Source organism: Mixophyes fleayi, chromosome 4, assembly GCF_038048845.1.
Source record: "Mixophyes fleayi isolate aMixFle1 chromosome 4, aMixFle1.hap1, whole genome shotgun sequence".
NCBI lineage: Eukaryota > Metazoa > Chordata > Amphibia > Anura > Limnodynastidae > Mixophyes > Mixophyes fleayi.
In genome coordinates, this window is record NC_134405.1 from 99,293,795 (window position 1) to 99,316,893 (window position 23,099).

Consider the following 23,099-nt stretch of genomic DNA (forward strand, 5'->3'; position numbering starts at 1 on the left):
TGTGAAATGGAACTGTTTGTTTTTTCAGTATGCAAACAGGAATATAATTGTATGCACATGCCCGCGCCTTTTGAACTCGTCAATCAATGTAGAGAACATTGGATAACTATGGATAAAAAAGGAATCTAAAATATAAATGTAAGTATTGGACAGTCCCTATAATAATGTCCATCTGCAAGACTCGGTCTAATGAAATGGTTGTAGTGAAGAATAACTTCTACAAGAGCAATAAAGTGTACTGGCAATGGGACAGCGGCCAGAAGTCTGTGCTGTGTACGTTACATTGATCATTAACCTGGCACACCTTTGTCTGGAACTTTCTCCAAGCCGTTAACTGTGTCTAACTGTGTTACCTTCTATTTTTTAACTTCCTCTTAAAAACAAACAAACATTATTTGGAATTACAGAAGCAGCAAGTCATATGAATATATATGCTATAGGTCAATGATTTTGGTTCATGTTAAGGCAATTATAAACCCATATGTAATGAAATAATAGACAAACTAAAAGCTATTAAATACTTTGTTAGGCTTTTTCCATACTTCCATAACAGTGAAAAACAGAAAAATTATGAGTATAGCATGTATATATATATATATATATATATATATATATATATATATAGATAGATATAGATAGATATAGCAATATATATATATATATACATCCAATTAAATGCAAAAATGCCCCTTTTATAAATACAGTAACCTTTGCACTAAAACACTTTATTAAATGTTCCTTTTTGCAATGCAAAACAACAAATTAAAAATATGTTTAAATTATGTGGAACAAATTTATTTAAAAATGTGTGTATGCCACAAAACCAAAACGATATATTCATATTATTTCAATAAATCTCGTTCAATAATTCTCATACTTTAATATTAGAAAGTATGCAAAAAAAAAAAAGAGCTTATGGTGCAATAAAATGTATGGACTGTAAATTGGTTTCACCGTGTTTTTCTCTCGCTTCTGTTCCTCAAGAAAAATACTGGTTGCATAATTTGCAAAATAAGGCTTGACCCAGGATAAATCTGTAATTATGAAGATAAATCCCTATTGGCAATGCTACACTGGCATAAAGTGCCACACAGTTCTGTATAACTACTATTGCCACAGAGCTATCAACACTCTGACTGAGATTTTGTAACCAATTACCTCCTATTGGACCAGCTACACACACTGCATGTCTGTCTGCTACTCGGTGTGTTAAAAACAACTATAGGTTCCCCATTACTGGTTATAAATGTTCAAAGTGCCAATAGATCCATAGCAATAATAATGTGCAATCATGTAGGTGCTGCATTTACGTTCAGTCATTGATACAGGAACAGTGCAATCACATCCTACACAATTGCTAGCACTATAACCAGGGCAGCCTTGCCATACTCCTCTATGTGGCTACGTGCATTCACCCCACCATTGCATGAAAACCAAACTGCAAGTTTACACTTCAACATTATTCAAAGAGAAAAAGTATGGAATGTTCAACTTGTTCCGTTTCCTCTTTGCTCTGTATTTAAGTGGGAGCAGGCAGTGCCATTTCTATACCACGGTGATAGGCTTTTGTGATCACTAAGACCATCAGCATTACTAAACCGGAATGTATGAATTCATTCTAAATTAGAGTAAATAGTTTTTTGTGCTGTAACAAGCTGCAGAGATGAGGAGGAAATGGTTATGCAAAAACACAATTATATGGTTATTAAAGTAAGAGAATTATAGTTCCTTAAAAATGAAATTATGCAACTACACACATTTGGAAGACATATATCTTCACATATTTGTTGACATATAAACCAGATTTTAGAATAAGAGGAGTATGAATTTCTCAACCACTCGGTGTGATCACTAGCATTATATTCAGTATAATTCCTATGGTATAGAGAGGAGTTTATCATCTGTGTGATCATGTCTCGTACCTGGTGGCTGTTTTGTGGGTCTGGGCAGTGTGTCTACTCTTCCTGCAGTGCAGTCTGGTGCAAGTGTTGTACTACACCGAGAAGTCTCTTTTAAATACACTGCTGAACCTGTTCCTCTGTAAACTGAAGGAGCATTGTGATCCCTCCCATTACACACATTGCCTGAGCTTATCACGTCTACTACTGGCTGAGCTTTGACCTTTTGGACCTTCCAATATTAGTTCATTTAATTATCAGCTCATTTACAATAGTTTTCATGTTTCTTCTTTTCTCTTCTGTAAATCAATATAGATCAATATATCTTCGCAGTATGACATCCTCTGAAGTGATACAACGTAGAACAGTGAGTGCATGGTTTCTCTTCCTTGTTCCAGCATTTCCTATTAAATATTAAATGTGGTTTTATTGGTTCTCCTTATTTCCTTACCACCAGGAGAAAGGGTGTATAATATATGTAACCCCCTGTCACTGTGTGTAGTGTGGGGTGCAAAGGGTACACAGTGCACCTCCTTCTCAAGCCCTGGCTAGCTGATGGGCATGGGTGTAAATGATCAGGGGGTCCCTGCACATGCAGGTGTTTCTTTGTAGTTAGTGGGACACAGGTAATGTCACTTTGGTGCAGTGTAATAGAAGTCACAATAATTTGGGCGCCAGACCATCTCTATAACAAACTCAACTCTTTATTTACACTCTTCCTCCAGCACGATAATCATAATGGTTGCAGCAATAAAGAAATATATGTACAGCTCCTTACTCTCTCCAGCACAGTTCTTAATGAGCAATACGAATATGGTTGCAAATATATCTCATTACTCCTCCTGCACAGTTCTTAATGTTATCCAGATGTTATGTAACATAAATCATTGGTCTCTCTTACACTCCATACTCACTGCAGATCACCCTTTCTGCAGGGGCACATGCATGGATGCTAATAGGCAGGCAGCCTCTCCTCCATGCAGCTCTGACACACTCTGTGTACCTCTCAACTGCAGCTCACCCCTCCTCTGCGGGGATGATGTCTCCTGTGCTCTGACACGTCACTCTGTGTACTCTCAGCCTCAGGATCTGACACTACAGCTACCAGGCCTCTTGTAGCAGCCCTCACTCCAGGGCCTCTTCCATGCGAAGTGTCCCCCTCTCTCTTGGGTTCTCTATAGTGGCATGGAGTTCTCCCCCTCATCCAGGGCACACATTCCTTGCCCTGGCTCAGTCACCATGCTCAGACTTCCAGGGAATGCTGGGGGAGCCTGGGAGCTTCCACCCCAGGTCCCCAGCTACAACTCTCTTCTTGTGTCTCCCTTCTCAGTTCCTATCTCTCCTTAATGACAGCCCCTCCTTCCTCTCACTTAGTCTCACAGGCTGGGCTGGGTTATCACCATGGTAACCAGTTTATGTAACTTTCCAGAAACTTCTATCTTACCCTCTAGGTGACCCCTCCTGTATTCACTGAGGTAAAGGTTTAACTAAAACACCACTAGGGGGGTGTTACATTCTCCCCCGATTAGCTGGGCACCCTAAACTACACCTAGTGGGGCTGCCTAGCTAATCTCACTCACACCTAACTCACATATGATCACACACATGTAAACTTTTCTACATCACTATTGCATGAAATATCACAGTGTAAAGTGAATACAGCATAGCAATACAATGGCAGTATGAATATAAACACATTTCACATTGCATACCCCACAACACCCCCAATGGATGTAAACATGTGAGTCACAGGTGTCCTTTCTTCTTACAATGTACATTCAAATGTGGCTTTATGCCAAAGCAATGTAGCACCTGCCCATGCCTGCCCATGTCTCCCCCCTCCTGGGTCAAAAAGAGACAGGTGGCTCTCGTGGGCCCCTCCCAACAAATACATCTCAGCAATATATGCAGGGGTGGCATTTGACCAGCGGGGTTGCCTTCCCCCCTTTCTCTCCAACGTGGACGATCTGCCTTTCTTTGCTCCCCCTAATCCTCCGGAAGGGCAATATACAGACGTCACATTGCACAATCTGCCTCTCTTTGCTTCCCCAAATCCTCAGGAAAGGCAATATACAGACTGCATTGTAATTGCACCTCACATGTTGAACCTTTTCTTCTTTTGCTTCCCACTCAGCTGGGATAAGTGGCACTACAAGTCTCAGCAACAAGCACACTGCTGCTCCATATACTGTCCTGGACAGAACTACTCAGCAAACAACTTGCTTTACCTCCTCATTACCCTTGGTCTCTGTTGGGCACCTAGAGACGGTCAGACATGGTGTCCCAAGGGTGTTTCTCCGGCTGGGCACACTGCACTCAGTTCCTGTGTCCTGCAAGCACTTTCTCCATCTGTTGTGCTCGAGCCCCACGTTGGGCGCCATTATGTAACCCCCTGTCACTGTGTGTAGTGTGGGGTGCAAAGGGTACACAGTGCACCTCCTTCTCAAGCCCTGGCTAGCTGATGGGCATGGGTGTAAATGATCAGGGGGTCCCTGCACATGCAGGTGTTTCTTTGTAGTTAGTGGGACACAGGTAATGTCACTTTGGTGCAGTGTAATAGAAGTCACAATAATTTGGGCGCCAGACCATCTCTATAACAAACTCAACTCTTTATTTACACTCTTCCTCCAGCACGATAATCATAATGGTTGCAGCAATAAAGAAATATATGTACAGCTCCTTACTCTCTCCAGCACAGTTCTTAATGAGCAATACGAATATGGTTGCAAATATATCTCATTACTCCTCCTGCACAGTTCTTAATGTTATCCAGATGTTATGTAACATAAATCATTGGTCTCTCTTACACTCCATACTCACTGCAGATCACCCTTTCTGCAGGGGCACATGCATGGATGCTAATAGGCAGGCAGCCTCTCCTCCATGCAGCTCTGACACACTCTGTGTACCTCTCAACTGCAGCTCACCCCTCCTCTGCGGGGATGATGTCTCCTGTGCTCTGACACGTCACTCTGTGTACTCTCAGCCTCAGGATCTGACACTACAGCTACCAGGCCTCTTGTAGCAGCCCTCACTCCAGGGCCTCTTCCATGCGAAGTGTCCCCCTCTCTCTTGGGTTCTCTATAGTGGCATGGAGTTCTCCCCCTCATCCAGGGCACACATTCCTTGCCCTGGCTCAGTCACCATGCTCAGACTTCCAGGGAATGCTGGGGGAGCCTGGGAGCTTCCACCCCAGGTCCCCAGCTACAACTCTCTTCTTGTGTCTCCCTTCTCAGTTCCTATCTCTCCTTAATGACAGCCCCTCCTTCCTCTCACTTAGTCTCACAGGCTGGGCTGGGTTATCACCATGGTAACCAGTTTATGTAACTTTCCAGAAACTTCTATCTTACCCTCTAGGTGACCCCTCCTGTATTCACTGAGGTAAAGGTTTAACTAAAACACCACTAGGGGGGTGTTACATTTATAAATCTGTCCACTCAGGACACAAATAGATAAAAAAGATTAAAAAAGTATAAAATTGTACCATGTGGTTTTGCAGTCCTTGGAAACGCTAAAAATAAATTCAATTTAGCCAATAAATTGTGTCGAACAATTGACTGCTCCGAGGAAAATATATATTGTAAAGTGTGCAGAAAAGGCAGATAATATATCCACATCAAACTCATCTGTTCTCTAATGGAATAACTATCGCTCCATCTGAAGTTGAGTTTGGCATTAATATCCTCGAATTGACAACACTGTAATGCTACCCCACAAACACAACTTGGTGGCAGATAAGCAATTGTCACTTATCACAGTCCTTTAGGCTCATACACTCTCAAACAATAGAAGAATAGAGATATGTTTTCATTGTAGCAACCAAGAAAGAAATTACAGGATCACCCAACTGTGTGGGAATGGATAAGAAATAAAGTGCCAAAGAGTCCTGTTTGTCTGCGGATAAAGGAGAACTCATATAAACACTTTCATAGATGGTACCTAAGCCCAATGCAGGTTTTCCCAAATTTAACCAACTGCTGTTGGAGAGGGTGTGGACAGGAAGGCACTCTGTCCCACACTTGGCGGAGATGCTAAGTACTTTAATCAATATAATGACAGGGGCTCATTATGCCCCTCATACTCTCTACTTCCGCAGCACATTCTTTATATTCCTAAACACAAATTTAAGCTGATCAGGAAAATTCTTGATACAACTAACTGCCCCCCAAAAAATTACCGTTAACCGCATTTGGCAAATGCATTGACTAGAACACATCTCCAGCATCTTACATGTTACATTAGGCATTTTTACTAGCACATGGGCTGTTGGATTAATTACTATGAGGCTCCACCTCGCTGATCATATTTGTTTCTCTATGACCAGTGTATGATTGCCACTGCTAGACCTCTCCCTCCCACTCATATTCACCCGCTCCCTAACAGTTTCTGCCTGTTCTGCCGAAATTTGCTCTTTGACCTATGCAATATTTTTATTAGGCAAATCAGGAAATACTTATATGTATGTTTCTATGTTTGTTAAATACCTATAGGTTTTGATTTGTGTTCATATAGGCTGATGCCTACTAGTAGGTAAGTGTATGTACATTAAATTACATTTGTTCCAATGCCTTCTCCTTTTTACTTCATATGTCCATTTCCCTCCCTTTTCATTAACAAATCCAATGAAAATAATTTCTGGGGGAAAAATGACAATATCTTTAATAGGTTCCATTAATCTAATTTGTACAGTACTGGTCTGGTTGGCTGCTATGAACCAAAGCACATTTGTGCTGTTTGCACCATATTATTAAATATACAATTTTCTATGGCTACTTATTGTAAAACTACTAGCAAATCCCATTTTAACGACAACAGGAGCAATAAGCACTTTGCATATCTTCCTCCAGAATCCACTTAGTATTTGTCACTCTTCATTGACTTCCCAATATATGGGAGATAAATTATCTACTTCGGGCCTAATCAGACCACTCTCCTCTCCAGTTAACACTTTCCACTGCTTCATTTTAAATTTGTAGATTGAGACCCCTATGTTAGAAGATCCATTTATAAATAGTGCTTGATCTAAAGCTGGGTACACACTACAGAAATTTCGACCAACTTTTTATGCCGAGCGATTTTACACCCAATCGATGGTCCGATCGCTCGGCCCATGGACTGCATACACACTAGCCTTGTTTAGGACGATAAAGGGAAGAGCGGACGTCCCTTTAGCGACTTTTTACAGCCATGTTGTCGTGAGCAATGACTGTAATTTCGTACTCACTGCTGAGGATCGGTCGGAAGTTTATACACACTACACAGCGGAAACGAGATTGGAATGCAAATATTAAACGGTATGACCAACCAAATGAAGCGATAATCGTCCATTTGGGCAGACTTTCGATCATCGTGTCACTGCACACACTGACTCGACTTTTGAACGAGCGGTCGTATGTCGGCTGTTTGAGCCGGTTATTGGACGAAAACAGTGTAGTGTGTACCCAGCTTAACCCATACATGGGTATGCCCTCAAGGCAGCGGAGCATTTATCAGTACTTTATCTATCCATTGCATAGCCCAAGAGACCAACATTGACAAGATAGCGGATATTGTTAGCTCTGGTGAGATATTATATGTAAGTGACCCTTCTGAGCTGCTGAACTAAATATGCTGAAACTTTGAGGGTATTTTTCTTTTTTAATAACAAAAACACATAGAAAAAACATTATATACTAAAAAAATAATCTTTGAAAAAAAGTGATAGAAATAGGAACCAAAGCATTTCTGGCTAAGAATGAGTCCCCGCCTACCAGTATACCCGATATTGACTCTCCTAATGGCGAGCCTCCAATACTCTGTGTCACTCACCGGACCGTGAGTGCCTCTTCCCGGACATTTAGGAACCGTGGCCGTCCACCATCCTGAGGGTCTGCGCATGCGCAGCCCTTTTCTATACTTCAGTGTATACCCCTTTAACTTAATTGGCAGATCAGGCAACCTCCCTATATTAAGCACCTGTGGTCACCACCACGTTGCCTGATCTTGGAGTCTCATTCCTCATGAGTCTCTGAAGGTGTTCCTGTATTACTTGTGTATTCAGTGCTGCTGATTCCTGTGGTTTCCAAACCACTTCTACTACTGTGGTTCCATACCACTTCTACCATCAACTGTATCATCATGACTGTTTGCTGATTCCTATCCGCTGCCTCCGTGCACTACAGTCTTCTACACCACTTCAACGTTATTTTATATCAATGTGACTGTTTGCTCATTGCTATCCGCTGCCTCCGTGCACTCCAGCTTTTACCTCACTCACCTGCTTCTCATCAAGTCTGCTTGCTGATTTCTATCCGCTGCCTCCGTGCACTACAGTCTCCTGCTTGCAACTCGCCTGTGTTCAACATCGTGACTGCCAGCTGACTACTATCCGCTGCCTCTGTGCACTACAGTCTCCTGCTTGCAACTCGCCTGTGTTCAACATCGTGACTGCCAGCTGATTACTATCCGCTGCCTCCGTGCACTACACTCTCATCTAATCTTTGCTGTGACTTCCTCGAGACTGCCGCTTTTCATTACCATCTGCTACACTTCGTAATCTACAGCTCCTGCCCTGCGCTGCACTCCTGTTTCCCATCGCTGTTGGTTCCGGTGGTTGCTACTGGTTACCTCCGTGTGCCGCTGAGTCCTGCCGCTGTGGTCAGCGCTATCGTCCATCTCCTGCTGATCCATTCTCCACGCCTCCACGTGTTCCACTGGCCTCTACCCTCCTGTCAGCATTGGATTTGTATCTCTTCTACTACCCTCTGCTGGATCATCTCCATTCTCCTGGGTTTCCTATGAGTCCAGTCCCACGTGTTGCTGACTCCTGTGGATTCGTGTCCCTGTCGGTCTACTCACCTGTGCGCTGCACCTGCTAGACCGCTGCTTCTCCTATCCAGGGACTTCCTATCCAGTCGGTCTCCAGCCGCTCAGGTACCGCTGCAATCCCATCTGACTACTACTGCTGAACCACGGTATGCATACTTCTCATTGACTGTGCTGTGTATTGCATATCTTGCTGGACTGTGTTTGGTTCTCTCTGGAGTCTGCTATCCGCTGAGTCTATTGCCATCATTGACTGTGTTATCATTGTGCTGGACTACTTCAAGAGACTTTCTAGATTGCAGACCTGATCAGTCATTTACATATATATATACCTATATTGTGCATATTACTGTGGATCGTGTATAAGGTGCCTGTGTATATCCTGTGTTGCAGTCTTCCCCCGTGCACCTCCTCACATATATATTCAGTGGTACAACTTGCTGATGTCAGACCACTGATCCCTGTTTCCGGTATCACCTGTTCCATTATCCTCTCACATAGCAGTGGTACAACTTGCTCCCGCAGACCACTGACTACCTGGATACCTCCGCTTGGATTCCATTCCTTCACTCAGACAGCGGTACAACTTGCTACCCGCAGACCGCTGACTCTCATCACCTCCTTGTTTCTGTTGGACATTCCTCCTCACTATAGCAGTGGTACAACTTGCTATCGCAGACCACTGACTACCTTCACGTGTCCTTGTCCATACAGTTCCCTGTGTATCATTACCTCATTATTACCAGTGTTGCTAGTCATAGACTTTCCTGAGCATCTCATCGGTCATCATTTCATGTTCCGTGATCACCCAGCTACCAGAGTACCCTATTACCATCTACATTGCTCTGGTAAGCCTACCATCTGGTGATCCCTGGGTAAAGACTCCTAGTGCCCGTGACAGTAAGATCAGGCCATGACAGACCCAGATGTGGAACCTACCGCTATAGAGATGCTGCGGTATCTGGTTACCCGTATGGAACAACAAGATGTTCGTCAACAACAGTTGCTGCAATGTTATCAGACTTTAGTCGCCCAAGTAACTTCTGTGCCAAAGGTAGCAGCCACTGTTGATCCTTCTGTGTCGTCATCTTCTTCCCCTGTGCCATCCCAGGTGTCTACTGCTTCCACGCTACACCTGCCTACTCCGTCAAAATATGATGGAGACCCCAAAACCTGTAGGGGTTTTCTTACTCAATGCTCAGTTCATTTTGAGCTCCAACCTCAAAATTTTTCTACCCATCGTTCCAGAGTGGCCTATCTTATTTCATTGTTTTCTGGACAAGCTCTCGCATGGGCTTCCCCTCTGTGGGAAAGAAACGATCCATTGTTACAGGATAGTGCCGAATTTATTTCCACGTTCCGAAGTGTATTCGATGAACCAGGTCGTGTTATTTCCGCTGCATCCAGCATTCTCCGTCTTCGCCAAGGATCTCGCACTGTGGCTCAGTACGTCATTCAATTTAGGATCTTAGCCTCTGAACTTCAGTGGAACACTGAAGCACTAGTTGCCGCCTTCTGGCAGGGGCTTTCCGATAAAATTAAAAACGCACTGACTTCACAAGAACTACCCTCCTCTTTAGAAGATTTGATCTCTCTTTGCCATCGGGTAGACCTGAGGTTTCGTGAAAGAGAACCTGAGAAAACAACTTCGGTTAAAACACCTCCTCTCTCAAATCCTCAATTTCACCCAGCTTCATCTCCGGTGATACCCATGGAGATAGGTCGCTCCAAATTAACGTTAGAGGAGAGGGACCGAAGAATAAAGAATAGACTTTGTATCTATTGTGCCGATTCTACGCATATGCTCAATTCTTGTCCCAGGAGATGCCGGGCTCTAACCAATACTGGGGAGATAAGGTTAGGGTTCCTGCAGTCCTCTCCATCGTCTATGAAATCTAAAGTCTGCGCTTTTGATGTGACTATTTCCTTTGCTACCAAAACCTTTGAGTCACAGGCATTGATTGATTCCGGAGCAGCAGGAAATTTTATTTCCAAATCATTAGTAAATCAATGGTCTCTACCAGTGATTACCTTAAAAACACCCATTACTGTGACGGCTATAGATGGATCACGTCTCATCAACGGTCTCATCACCCAGAGTACGTCTCCAGTAACCCTTCAGATTGGTGCCCTGCATCATGAAGAAATATCGTTTTTGATCCTTCCTGTTACGACAAGTCCGATTGTCTTAGGCCTTCCATGGCTTCAGTGTCATTCTCCCCAGATTGACTGGCGCACTTCTCAAGTTATATCTTGGGGAGCTGAATGTCATCATCGTTGCCTCTCTCAAGTGGTTTCATTCAAAAGACAGCATTCGTCTATTCCACCAGGTCCTCCTCCACAGGATCCTTCATCTACGGATCTGTGTGATAAGTGTCACTCACCGGACTGTGAGTGCTTCTTCCCGGACATTTAGGAACCGTGGCCGTCCTCCATCCTGAGGGACTGCGCATGCGCAGCCCTTTCCAAACCTTCAGTGTATGTTCCTTTAACTTAATTGGCAGATCAGGCAACCTCCCTATATTAAGCACCTGTGGTCAACACCACGTTGCCTGATCTTGGAGTCTCATTCCCCATGAGTCTCTGAAGGTGTTCCTGTGTTTCCTTGTTTATTCAGCCCTGCTGATTCCTGTGGTTTCCAAACCACTTCTACCTCTGTGGTTTCCAAACCACTTCTACTACTGTGGTTCCCATACCACTTCTACCATCTACTGTATCATCGTGACTGTGAGCTGATTCCTATCCGCTGCCTCCGTGCACTACAGTCTTCTAACCACTTCAACTCTACCTTGTATCATTGGGACTGTTAGCTGATGCCTATCCGCTGCCTCCGTGCACTACAGTCTTTCATTCACATCCACTCACCTGTTCATGATTGTGACTGCCAGCTGATTCCTATCCGCTGCCTCCGTGCACTACAGGCTTCAACCTGCAACTCGTCTGTGTTTCATCATCGTGACTGTTTGGCTGATTTCTATCCGCTGCCTCCGTGCACTACAGTCTTCAACCTGCAACTCGTCTGTGTTTCATCATCGTGACTGCTAGCTGATTCCTATCCGCTGCCTCCGTGCACTACAGTCTTCAACCTGCAACCCGTCTGTGTTTCATCGTGACTGTTTGGCTGATTCCTATCCGCTGCCTCTGTGCGCTTCAGTCTTCAGTCCTTGTCAACGCTCCCGTGTTTCCTTGAGTCTGCCTCCACTATTGCTACCCGCTATTCTCCGTGATCAACAGTGCCTGTTCAACTCTGCTCTCCCGTGTCCCATCGTTACTGCACCTGCTGGTTGCTATTGGCTACCTCCGTGTTCCCGCAGAGACCCGCTGCTGTTACTCCTCAGCACTACTCATCCATCTACTGCTGATCCGCTCTCCACGCTTTCCTGTGTTCCCTGCTGGTCTACCTACCCGTGCGCTGCACCTACTAGACCACCGCTTCACCCATCCAGGGACTTCGCATCCTGCCGGCCTCCTGCCGTTCAGGTATCTCTGCACTCCTGTCTGACTGCCTCCTGAACCACGGTATGCATACTTCTCATTGACTGTGCTGTGTATTGCATACCTTGCTGGACTGTGTTGGTTCTCCTCTGGAGTGTGCTATCCGCTGAGTCTATTGCCATCATTGACTGTGTTATCTTATGCTGGACTACTTCAAGAGACTTTCTATATTGGCAGTGTTGTTCAGTCATTTATACATTTATATTGTGCATATTACTGTGGATCAAAGTCAAGGTGCCCGTGTATATATTGTGTTGCAGTCTCTCCCCGTGCACCTCCTCACATATATATTCAGTAGTACAACTTGCTAGTGGCAGACCACTGACTCCTGTTTACAGTTTCACCTGTTCCAGTATCCTCTCACATAGCAGTGGTACAACTTGCTAACGCAGACCACTGACTCCCCGGATACCTCCTCTTGGATTCCATTCCTTCACTCAGACAGCGGTACAACTTGCTATCCGCAGACCGCTGACTCTCATCACCTCCTCGTTTCTGTTGGACATTCCTCCTCACTATAGCAGTGGTACAACTTGCTACCGCAGACCACTGACTACCTTCACGTGTCCTTTGTCCATACAGTTCCTCGTGTATTACTACCTCCATATTGCCAGTGCTGCTAGTCATAGACTTTCCTGAGCATCTCATCATCTGCTATTTCCTGTTCCGTGATCACCCTGCTACCAGAGTACCATATTACCACCTATACTGCTCTGGTAAGCCTATCACCTGGTGATCCCTGGGTAAAGACTCCTAGTGCCCGTGACAGTAAGATCAGGCCATGACAGACCCAGATACGGAACCTACTGCTAAAGAGATGCTGCAGCATCTGGTCAGCCGTGTGGAGCAACAGGATGCTCGCCAACAGCTGTTACTTCAATGTTACCAATCGTTAACCTCCCAAGGAACATCTGGACAGACTGTTACAGCTAGTATTGAAGCTCCTGTGCTTTCCTCCGTTTCCCCAGTGCCATCCCAGGTGTCTACAGCTCCTACGCTTCACCTGCCTACTCCGTCAAAATATGACGGGGACCCCAAAACTTGTAGAGGTTTCCTTAACCAATGTTCAGTCCATTTTGAACTCCAACCTCAAAATTTTTCTACCCATCGTTCCAGAGTGGCCTATCTTATCTCATTGTTTTCTGGACAAGCCCTGGCTTGGGCCTCCCCTCTGTGGGAAAGAAACGATCCAATTCTACAAGATAGTGCCAAATTCATTTCCACGTTCCGAAGTGTGTTCGATGAACCAGGTCGTGTGACCTCCGCTGCTTCCAGCATTCTTCGTTTGCGACAAGGCTCCCATACAGTAGGACAGTATGTCATTCAATTTAGGATCTTAGCCTCTGAACTTCAGTGGAACACTGAAGCATTAGTTGCCGCCTTCTGGCAGGGGCTCTCCGATAAAATTAAAGATGCACTGACTACCCAAGAGCTTCCTTCGTCACTAGAAGATTTGATCTCTCTTTGCCATCGTGTAGACATGAGATTTCGTGAAAGAGAATCTGAGAAAACAACTTCTGCTAAAGCACCTCTTCGTTTAAACCCTCAATTTCGTCCAGTTTCACCTTCTGTGATTCCCATGGAGATAGGACGTTCCAAATTATCTTTAGAAGAGAGGAAACGAAGAGTAAAGAATAGACTCTGTATCTATTGTGCTGATTCCACACATATGCTCAGTTCTTGCCCTAAGAAATCGGGAAATGCCAGGCCCTAACTAGTTCTGGAGAGGTGAAGTTAGGGTCCCTGGAGTCCTCTCCATTGTCTATGAAATCTAAAGTCTGCGCTTTCGATGTTACGATTTCCTTTGCTACCAAATCCTTTGAGTCACAGGCATTGATTGATTCCGGAGCAGCAGGAAATTTCATTTCTAAATCACTAGTGAATCAATGGTCCCTACCAGTGATCACTTTAAAAACACCCATTACTGTGACGGCTATAGATGGATCACGTCTCATCAATGGTCTCATCACCCAGAGTACGTCTCCAGTAACCCTTCAGATTGGTGTACTACACCATGAAGAAATTTCGTTTTTAATTCTTCCTGTTACGACAAGTCCGATTGTCTTAGGCCTTCCATGGCTTCAATGTCACTCTCCCCAGATTGACTGGCGCACCCCTCAAGTTACGTCTTGGGGGCCTGAATGTCACCATCGTTGTCTCTCTCAAGTTATTCCTCTTAAAGTACAGCAATCTTCCATCTCATCTTCCTCCCCGGGACTCCCTCCTCAGTATGCTTCATTTGCCGATGTGTTTGATAAAGCTCAGTCTGAACGTCTTCCTCCTCATCGTTCTTGGGATTGTCCGATCGACCTTCTACCTGGCAAGACTCCTCCCAGGGGTCGGGTCTATCCTCTCTCGTTACCTGAAACTCAAGCTACATCTGAGTACATACAGGAGAATCTCCAGCGTGGGTTCATTCGACCTTCCACCTCTCCCGCTGGAGCTGGGTTCTTCTTCGTCAAAAAGAAGGATGGATCATTACGCCCTTGTATAGATTTTCGTGGACTCAACGCCATTACTATCAAGAATCGGTATCCCATTCCGCTGATCACTGAGCTATTTGATCGCATCAAGGGAGCTCGGATATTTACTAAGTTGGATTTTCGTGGTGCCTACAATTTAATTAGAATCCGTTCCGGTGACGAATGGAAGACCGCGTTTAACACCAGAGATGGGCATTACGAATATTTAGTAATGCCCTTCGGGCTGTGTAATGCCCCCGCGGTTTTCCAGGGTTTCATCAATGAGATCTTTCGGGACTTATTATATGTATGTGTCGTTGTCTACCTGGACGACATATTGATCTTCTCACAGGACCTGCCTTCTCATCACCAACATGTGGCAGAGGTCCTCTCCAGACTACGGAAAAACTCGTTGTTCTGTAAATTGGAAAAATGTTCATTCGAGTTACCCCAGATTCCATTCTTGGGGTATATAGTTTCCGGAGTTGGCCTGAAGATGGATCCAGACAAAGTAAATGCTGTACTACATTGGCCTCAGCCAACTACTCTTCGTGCCATCCAGCGTTTTTTAGGTTTTGCCAATTACTATAGACGCTTCATTCAAGACTTTTCATCCATTGCATCTCCCATTGTGGCCCTAACTCGGAAAGGGGCTAATACTAAGCAATGGTCATCTGAGGCTCTCCAAGCCTTTCAAATCCTCAAAGAGGCCTTCTCATCTGCTCCCATTCTGCGACAGCCTGATGTGACACTCCCCTTCTTCCTAGAAGTAGATGCCTCTAATGTGGGCTTAGGAGCTATTCTCTCCCAACGCTCGGAGCAACAAAAATTACATCCTTGTGCCTTCTACTCTCGGGGTCTTCTGCCCGCAGAGAAAAATTATACTATCGGGGACAAGGAGTTGCTGGCCATCAAAGCTGCATTAGAGGAATGGAGATACTTGTTGGAAGGAGCTCGCCATCCGGTGACGATCTTCACGGATCATAAGAACTTGTCATATTTGCAATCTGCTCAATGCTTGAACCCTCGTCAAGCAAGATGGTCTCTTTTCTTTTCCCGTTTTGAATTAATTATAACCTTCAAACCAGCCGCTAAGAACAAGAAAGCTGACGCTCTATCTCGAGCTTTTGTGACGTCCTCTGATGTAGAAGAGGTTCCCAACCATGCTATTCTAGACCCCAAATGTATTTCTCTGGCTGCTTCATCCACCAAAATGCTACCATTTGGGAAGACCCTCGTGCCTCCTACTCTGAGGAGGAAAATCCTTTCGTGGTTCCATGCCTCTCGTTTTTCTGGACACGCCGGTGAACATAAGACCTTTGAGATTCTCTCTCGTAGTTACTGGTGGCCTTCAATGAGGAGAGACGTCAAAGAGTTTATTGCTTCCTGTGATTTATGTTCTCAGTTCAAATCCTCCCGCAGAACTCCAGCAGGGTTGCTGCGACCACTACCCATTCCGTCCAAGCCTTGGACCCATATTAGTATGGATTTCGTTACTGATTTGCCACCAAGTAAGAATCACAATACTATTTGGGTAGTGGTAGACAGATTTTCGAAGATGGCTCATTTCGTCCCTCTGTCCGGTTTACCTTCCTCGTCTACTCTGGCTGAACATTTCATTAAAGAAATCTTCCGCATCCATGGATGTCCGTCTGAGATTGTGTCAGATAGAGGAGTACAATTCGTTTCCAGATTCTGGCGGGCCCTTTGTAAAACCTTGGGCATACGATTAGCACTCTCATCGTCTTACCATCCGCAATCTAACGGACAAACGGAACGAGTCAATCAAGATCTTGAGACTTTTATTAGGATGTTCTCTTCAGCCAACCAAGACAACTGGGTAGAATTGCTCCCTTGGGCTGAATTCGCCCATAACAACATGTACCATGAGTCATCATCCAAAACTCCATTCTTTGTGGTTTACGGTCACCATCCGTCTTTTCCGGAATTTCCTGCCCTCCCACCCACCCAAGTTCCTGCTGTGGAGACTGCTTGTCAGACCTTCAAAAATATCTGGTCTCAGGTCAAAACCTGTTTAAAGAAGACATCTAACAAATATAAGTCTTTCGCAGATAAGAAGAGACGGGCTATTCCACCACTAAAAATTGGAGATCGTGTCTGGTTATCTACCAAAAATATTCGTTTGAAGGTTCCATCTATGAAATTCGCCCCTCGTTTTATTGGTCCATATAGGATCATTCAAGTTATCAATCCAGTATGTGTTAAACTTCTTCTTCCTAAGAATCTTCGGATTTCCAATGCCTTCCATGTGTCCTTGCTCAAACCTCTCATCATCAACCGTTTCTCGACTCCTTCCTCAGCACCGCAGCCAGTTCAAGTTCATCAGGAGGAGGATTTCGAGATTACTGAGGTATTGGATGCAAAAATTTCGCGAGGAGTCCTCCGTTTCCTCGTTCATTGGAAGGGCTTTGGTCCTGAAGAGCGTTCATGGATCAAAGCTGAAGATCTTAATGCTCCTGCCCTTCTGAAGAAGTTTTATTCCAAAAATCCGGACAAGCCCGGTTCCAGGCGTTCTGTGCCCACCTTTAAAAGGGGGGGTACTGTCACTCACCGGACTGTGAGTGCTTCTTCCCGGACATTTAGGAACCGTGGCCGTCCTCCATCCTGAGGGACTGCGCATGCGCAGCCCTTTCCAAACCTTCAGTGTATGTTCCTTTAACTTAATTGGCAGATCAGGCAACCTCCCTATATTAAGCACCTGTGGTCAACACCACGTTGCCTGATCTTGGAGTCTCATTCCCCATGAGTCTCTGAAGGTGTTCCTGTGTTTCCTTGTTTATTCAGCCCTGCTGATTCCTGTGGTTTCCAAACCACTTCTACCTCTGTGGTTTCCAAACCACTTCTACTACTGTGGTTCCCATACCACTTCTACCATCTACTGTATCATCGTGACTGTGAGCTGATTCCTATCCGCTGCCTCCGTGCACTACAGTCTTCTAACCACTTCAACTCTACCTTGTATCATTGGGACTGTTAGCTGATGCCTATCCGCTGCCTCCGTGCACTACAGTCTTTCATTCACATCCACTCACCTGTTCATGATTGTGACTGCCAGCTGATTCCTATCCGCTGCCTCCGTGCACTACAGGCTTCAACCTGCAACTCGTCTGTGTTTCATCATCGTGACTGTTTGGCTGATTTCTATCCGCTGCCTCCGTGCACTACAGTCTTCAACCTGCAACTCGTCTGTGTTTCATCATCGTGACTGCTAGCTGATTCCTATCCGCTGCCTCCGTGCACTACAGTCTTCAACCTGCAACCCGTCTGTGTTTCATCGTGACTGTTTGGCTGATTCCTATCCGCTGCCTCTGTGCGCTTCAGTCTTCAGTCCTTGTCAACGCTCCCGTGTTTCCTTGAGTCTGCCTCCACTATTGCTACCCGCTATTCTCCGTGATCAACAGTGCCTGTTCAACTCTGCTCTCCCGTGTCCCATCGTTACTGCACCTGCTGGTTGCTATTGGCTACCTCCGTGTTCCCGCAGAGACCCGCTGCTGTTACTCCTCAGCACTACTCATCCATCTACTGCTGATCCGCTCTCCACGCTTTCCTGTGTTCCCTGCTGGTCTACCTACCCGTGCGCTGCACCTACTAGACCACCGCTTCACCCATCCAGGGACTTCGCATCCTGCCGGCCTCCTGCCGTTCAGGTATCTCTGCACTCCTGTCTGACTGCCTCCTGAACCACGGTATGCATACTTCTCATTGACTGTGCTGTGTATTGCATACCTTGCTGGACTGTGTTGGTTCTCCTCTGGAGTGTGCTATCCGCTGAGTCTATTGCCATCATTGACTGTGTTATCTTATGCTGGACTACTTCAAGAGACTTTCTATATTGGCAGTGTTGTTCAGTCATTTATACATTTATATTGTGCATATTACTGTGGATCAAAGTCAAGGTGCCCGTGTATATATTGTGTTGCAGTCTCTCCCCGTGCACCTCCTCACATATATATTCAGTAGTACAACTTGCTAGTGGCAGACCACTGACTCCTGTTTACAGTTTCACCTGTTCCAGTATCCTCTCACATAGCAGTGGTACAACTTGCTAACGCAGACCACTGACTCCCCGGATACCTCCTCTTGGATTCCATTCCTTCACTCAGACAGCGGTACAACTTGCTATCCGCAGACCGCTGACTCTCATCACCTCCTCGTTTCTGTTGGACATTCCTCCTCACTATAGCAGTGGTACAACTTGCTACCGCAGACCACTGACTACCTTCACGTGTCCTTTGTCCATACAGTTCCTCGTGTATTACTACCTCCATATTGCCAGTGCTGCTAGTCATAGACTTTCCTGAGCATCTCATCATCTGCTATTTCCTGTTCCGTGATCACCCTGCTACCAGAGTACCATATTACCACCTATACTGCTCTGGTAAGCCTATCACCTGGTGATCCCTGGGTAAAGACTCCTAGTGCCCGTGACAATAAGGTTCAGTCTGAACGCCTTCCTTCTCATCGGGCGTTCGTGACGTCATCGGACGTTGAAGATGGATCTCAGGAGCCATCTTCAAAAAGTCAAGTGCTGGTGGTTCACGGTCACCATCCGTCTTTTCCGGAATTTCCTGCCCTCCCTCCCACCCAAGTTCCTGCTGTGGAGACTGCTTGTCAGACCTTCAAAAATATCTGGTCTCAGGTCAAAACCTGTTTAAAGAAGACATCTAATAAATATAAGTCTTTCGCTGATAAGAAGAGGCGGGCTATTCCACCACTAAAAATTGGAGATCGTGTCTGGTTATCCACAAAAAATATTCGTTTGAAGGTTCCATCCATGAAATTCGCCCCTCGTTTTATTGGTCCATATAGGATCATTCAAGTTATCAATCCAGTATGTGTGAAACTCCTTCTTCCTAAGAGTCTTCGGATTTCTAATGCCTTCCATGTATCTTTGCTCAAACCTCTTATTATCAACCGTTTTTCAACTCCTCCCTCAGCTCCGCAGCCAGTTCAAGTCCATCAGGAGGAGGATTTTGAGATTACCGAGGTACTAGATGCAAAAATTTCGCGAGGAGTCCTCCACTTCCTCGTTCATTGGAAGGGCTTTGGTCCTGAGGAGCGCTCTTGGATCAAAGCTGAAGATCTTAATGCTCCTGCCCTTTTGAAGAAGTTTTACTCCAAAAATCCGGACAAGGCCGGTTCCAGGCGTTCTGTGCCCACCTTTAAAAGGGGGGGTACTGTCACTCACCGGACCGTGAGTGCCTCTTCCCGGACATTTAGGAACCGTGGCCGTCCACCATCCTGAGGGTCTGCGCATGCGCAGCCCTTTTCTATACTTCAGTGTATACCCCTTTAACTTAATTGGCAGATCAGGCAACCTCCCTATATTAAGCACCTGTGGTCACCACCACGTTGCCTGATCTTGGAGTCTCATTCCTCATGAGTCTCTGAAGGTGTTCCTGTATTACTTGTGTATTCAGTGCTGCTGATTCCTGTGGTTTCCAAACCACTTCTACTACTGTGGTTCCATACCACTTCTACCATCAACTGTATCATCATGACTGTTTGCTGATTCCTATCCGCTGCCTCCGTGCACTACAGTCTTCTACACCACTTCAACGTTATTTTATATCAATGTGACTGTTTGCTCATTGCTATCCGCTGCCTCCGTGCACTCCAGCTTTTACCTCACTCACCTGCTTCTCATCAAGTCTGCTTGCTGATTTCTATCCGCTGCCTCCGTGCACTACAGTCTCCTGCTTGCAACTCGCCTGTGTTCAACATCGTGACTGCCAGCTGACTACTATCCGCTGCCTCTGTGCACTACAGTCTCCTGCTTGCAACTCGCCTGTGTTCAACATCGTGACTGCCAGCTGATTACTATCCGCTGCCTCCGTGCACTACACTCTCATCTCATCTTTGCTGTGACTTCCTCGAGACTGCCGCTTTTCATTACCATCTGCTACACTTCGTGATCTACAGCTCCTGCCCTGCGCTGCACTCCTGTTTCCCATCGCTGTTGGTTCCGGTGGTTGCTACTGGTTACCTCCGTGTGCCGCTGAGTCCTGCCGCTGTGGTCAGCGCTATCGTCCATCTCCTGCTGATCCATTCTCCACGCCTCCACGTGTTCCACTGGCCTCTACCCTCCTGTCAGCATTGGATTTGTATCTCTTCTACTACCCTCTGCTGGATCATCTCCATTCTCCTGGGTTTCCTATGAGTCCAGTCCCACGTGTTGCTGACTCCTGTGGATTCGTGTCCCTGTCGGTCTACTCACCTGTGCGCTGCACCTGCTAGACCGCTGCTTCTCCTATCCAGGGACTTCCTATCCAGTCGGTCTCCAGCCGCTCAGGTACCGCTGCAATCCCATCTGACTACTACTGCTGAACCACGGTATGCATACTTCTCATTGACTGTGCTGTGTATTGCATATCTTGCTGGACTGTGTTTGGTTCTCTCTGGAGTCTGCTATCCGCTGAGTCTATTGCCATCATTGACTGTGTTATCATTGTGCTGGACTACTTCAAGAGACTTTCTAGATTGCAGACCTGATCAGTCATTTACATATATATATACCTATATTGTGCATATTACTGTGGATCGTGTATAAGGTGCCTGTGTATATCCTGTGTTGCAGTCTTCCCCCGTGCACCTCCTCACATATATATTCAGTGGTACAACTTGCTGATGTCAGACCACTGATCCCTGTTTCCGGTATCACCTGTTCCATTATCCTCTCACATAGCAGTGGTACAACTTGCTCCCGCAGACCACTGACTACCTGGATACCTCCGCTTGGATTCCATTCCTTCACTCAGACAGCGGTACAACTTGCTACCCGCAGACCGCTGACTCTCATCACCTCCTTGTTTCTGTTGGACATTCCTCCTCACTATAGCAGTGGTACAACTTGCTATCGCAGACCACTGACTACCTTCACGTGTCCTTGTCCATACAGTTCCCTGTGTATCATTACCTCATTATTACCAGTGTTGCTAGTCATAGACTTTCCTGAGCATCTCATCGGTCATCATTTCATGTTCCGTGATCACCCAGCTACCAGAGTACCCTATTACCATCTACATTGCTCTGGTAAGCCTACCATCTGGTGATCCCTGGGTAAAGACTCCTAGTGCCCGTGACACTCTGCTAGATATAAGCAAGGTCTATTATGATTTTCTTATTAACCTATATTTCTAAGAGGTGTGTTACATGATTATATGGCTGGCTATGATAGGCTGATGTTTCCCAAGTTATTTGCCTACTCTACAGATGTGCTACACCCCCAATTACAATTCTAGGAATGGAGGCTGCCATACGGTCCTTCCATCACATTACCAGGGGTGGGTAGCTTCCCAATCTAACAGTGTTGTAAGGATAAGGACCCGATATCCCCTCAACTATTATTTACGAAGGCACTATTAGCCATCATAAACCCTGAAAATGTGAATTGTAATGACTAATTTCTCTGTTAATTTGGAAGGTAACATTATTGGGTAAGGTCTTGCCCCTCAATTTAGTAAATCCAATACAAGGGTGATTAACCCGGACTAAAGGGACATTATGCCTGAAAGACCAACATATGTTATTTTAAGGTACTTGTCCCTAAATCTCTCAGTTAGCCACATTAATGAATTTAAACAGGCTGAAGGTTGTCCTATTACCTAAACTTCTGTATACTTTTCATGCCCTAATAAATCCTTGTCTGTTTTTGACTTCCCCCTACTATTCCTGTACTGCAGTGCCAAGCTAGGTGAGCAGACTGGCATTGCAGGAACCTATGGACAGTGAAAGGTTAGCGCTCCCACATGTGCATGTGAAGCTATACTAACTAGCTTCTAGATTGACTTAGATTAACTAGTGGTTACACCCAAAAGCATATAACTGGATGCTGCAATTGCAAAATTCAATGAGACCCTGATTTGTGCAGTGTATAGTGGTGTCCCTAATTTAAATTTACCTATATCAACTCACACTGTCCTTCATACTTGGGGTCAGTTATGTCTATACCCATTCTTCCTTCCCTAATAGTGTAATCTTGAATTCCCAGAAGTAAACTCTTTCCAGATTGAATTTTTTTCAGCCAGAATAGGGTGAAAATATGTCCCACATTTATTCAAGACTTCCTTATTAAGGATATTGTAACCCTGTCTTCACAACATAAATGCAATTCCAATAAAATACTTAGATACTTTCATTTCAGATTCAATCACCACAAACCCACAAACAGGTTCCCAAGAGAGTATATTGCAAATAATCTCACTGTTTCTGCTATTTATAATAAATTTATATATATATATATATATATATATATATATTAAAAAAAGTTATGTTCTGTATGGCACAACAACTTGATGTTTCCTTAATACTACTATGAACTACAGAAAAAAACTCTTAAGAGATGAACTTGTCTAGCTTAAATGTCTCCATAAGAAATACCTTACCCCAGTCTTCCTGCATAGAATGTGGCAGGTGAAGT

The 23,099-nt window shown here is 45.1% G+C and overlaps 1 protein-coding gene across 2 annotated transcripts in view; it reads right to left on the reverse strand.

Annotated features, from left to right (window-relative positions):
• CKMT1A (creatine kinase, mitochondrial 1A) overlaps window positions 1-4,430 on the reverse strand; it is a 31,819-nt gene extending 27,389 nt beyond the window's left edge. The window contains exon 1 of one of the 2 annotated variants that reach the window (XM_075207857.1): window positions 2,902-4,430. The gene's annotated coding sequence lies outside the window, so the exon portion shown is untranslated. Of the gene's footprint in view, window positions 1-1,922; window positions 2,023-2,901 lie in introns of those variants that run through there. The other variant, XM_075207856.1, reaches the window with a different exon arrangement.
• Window positions 4,431-23,099: the final 18,669 nt, after the last annotated feature.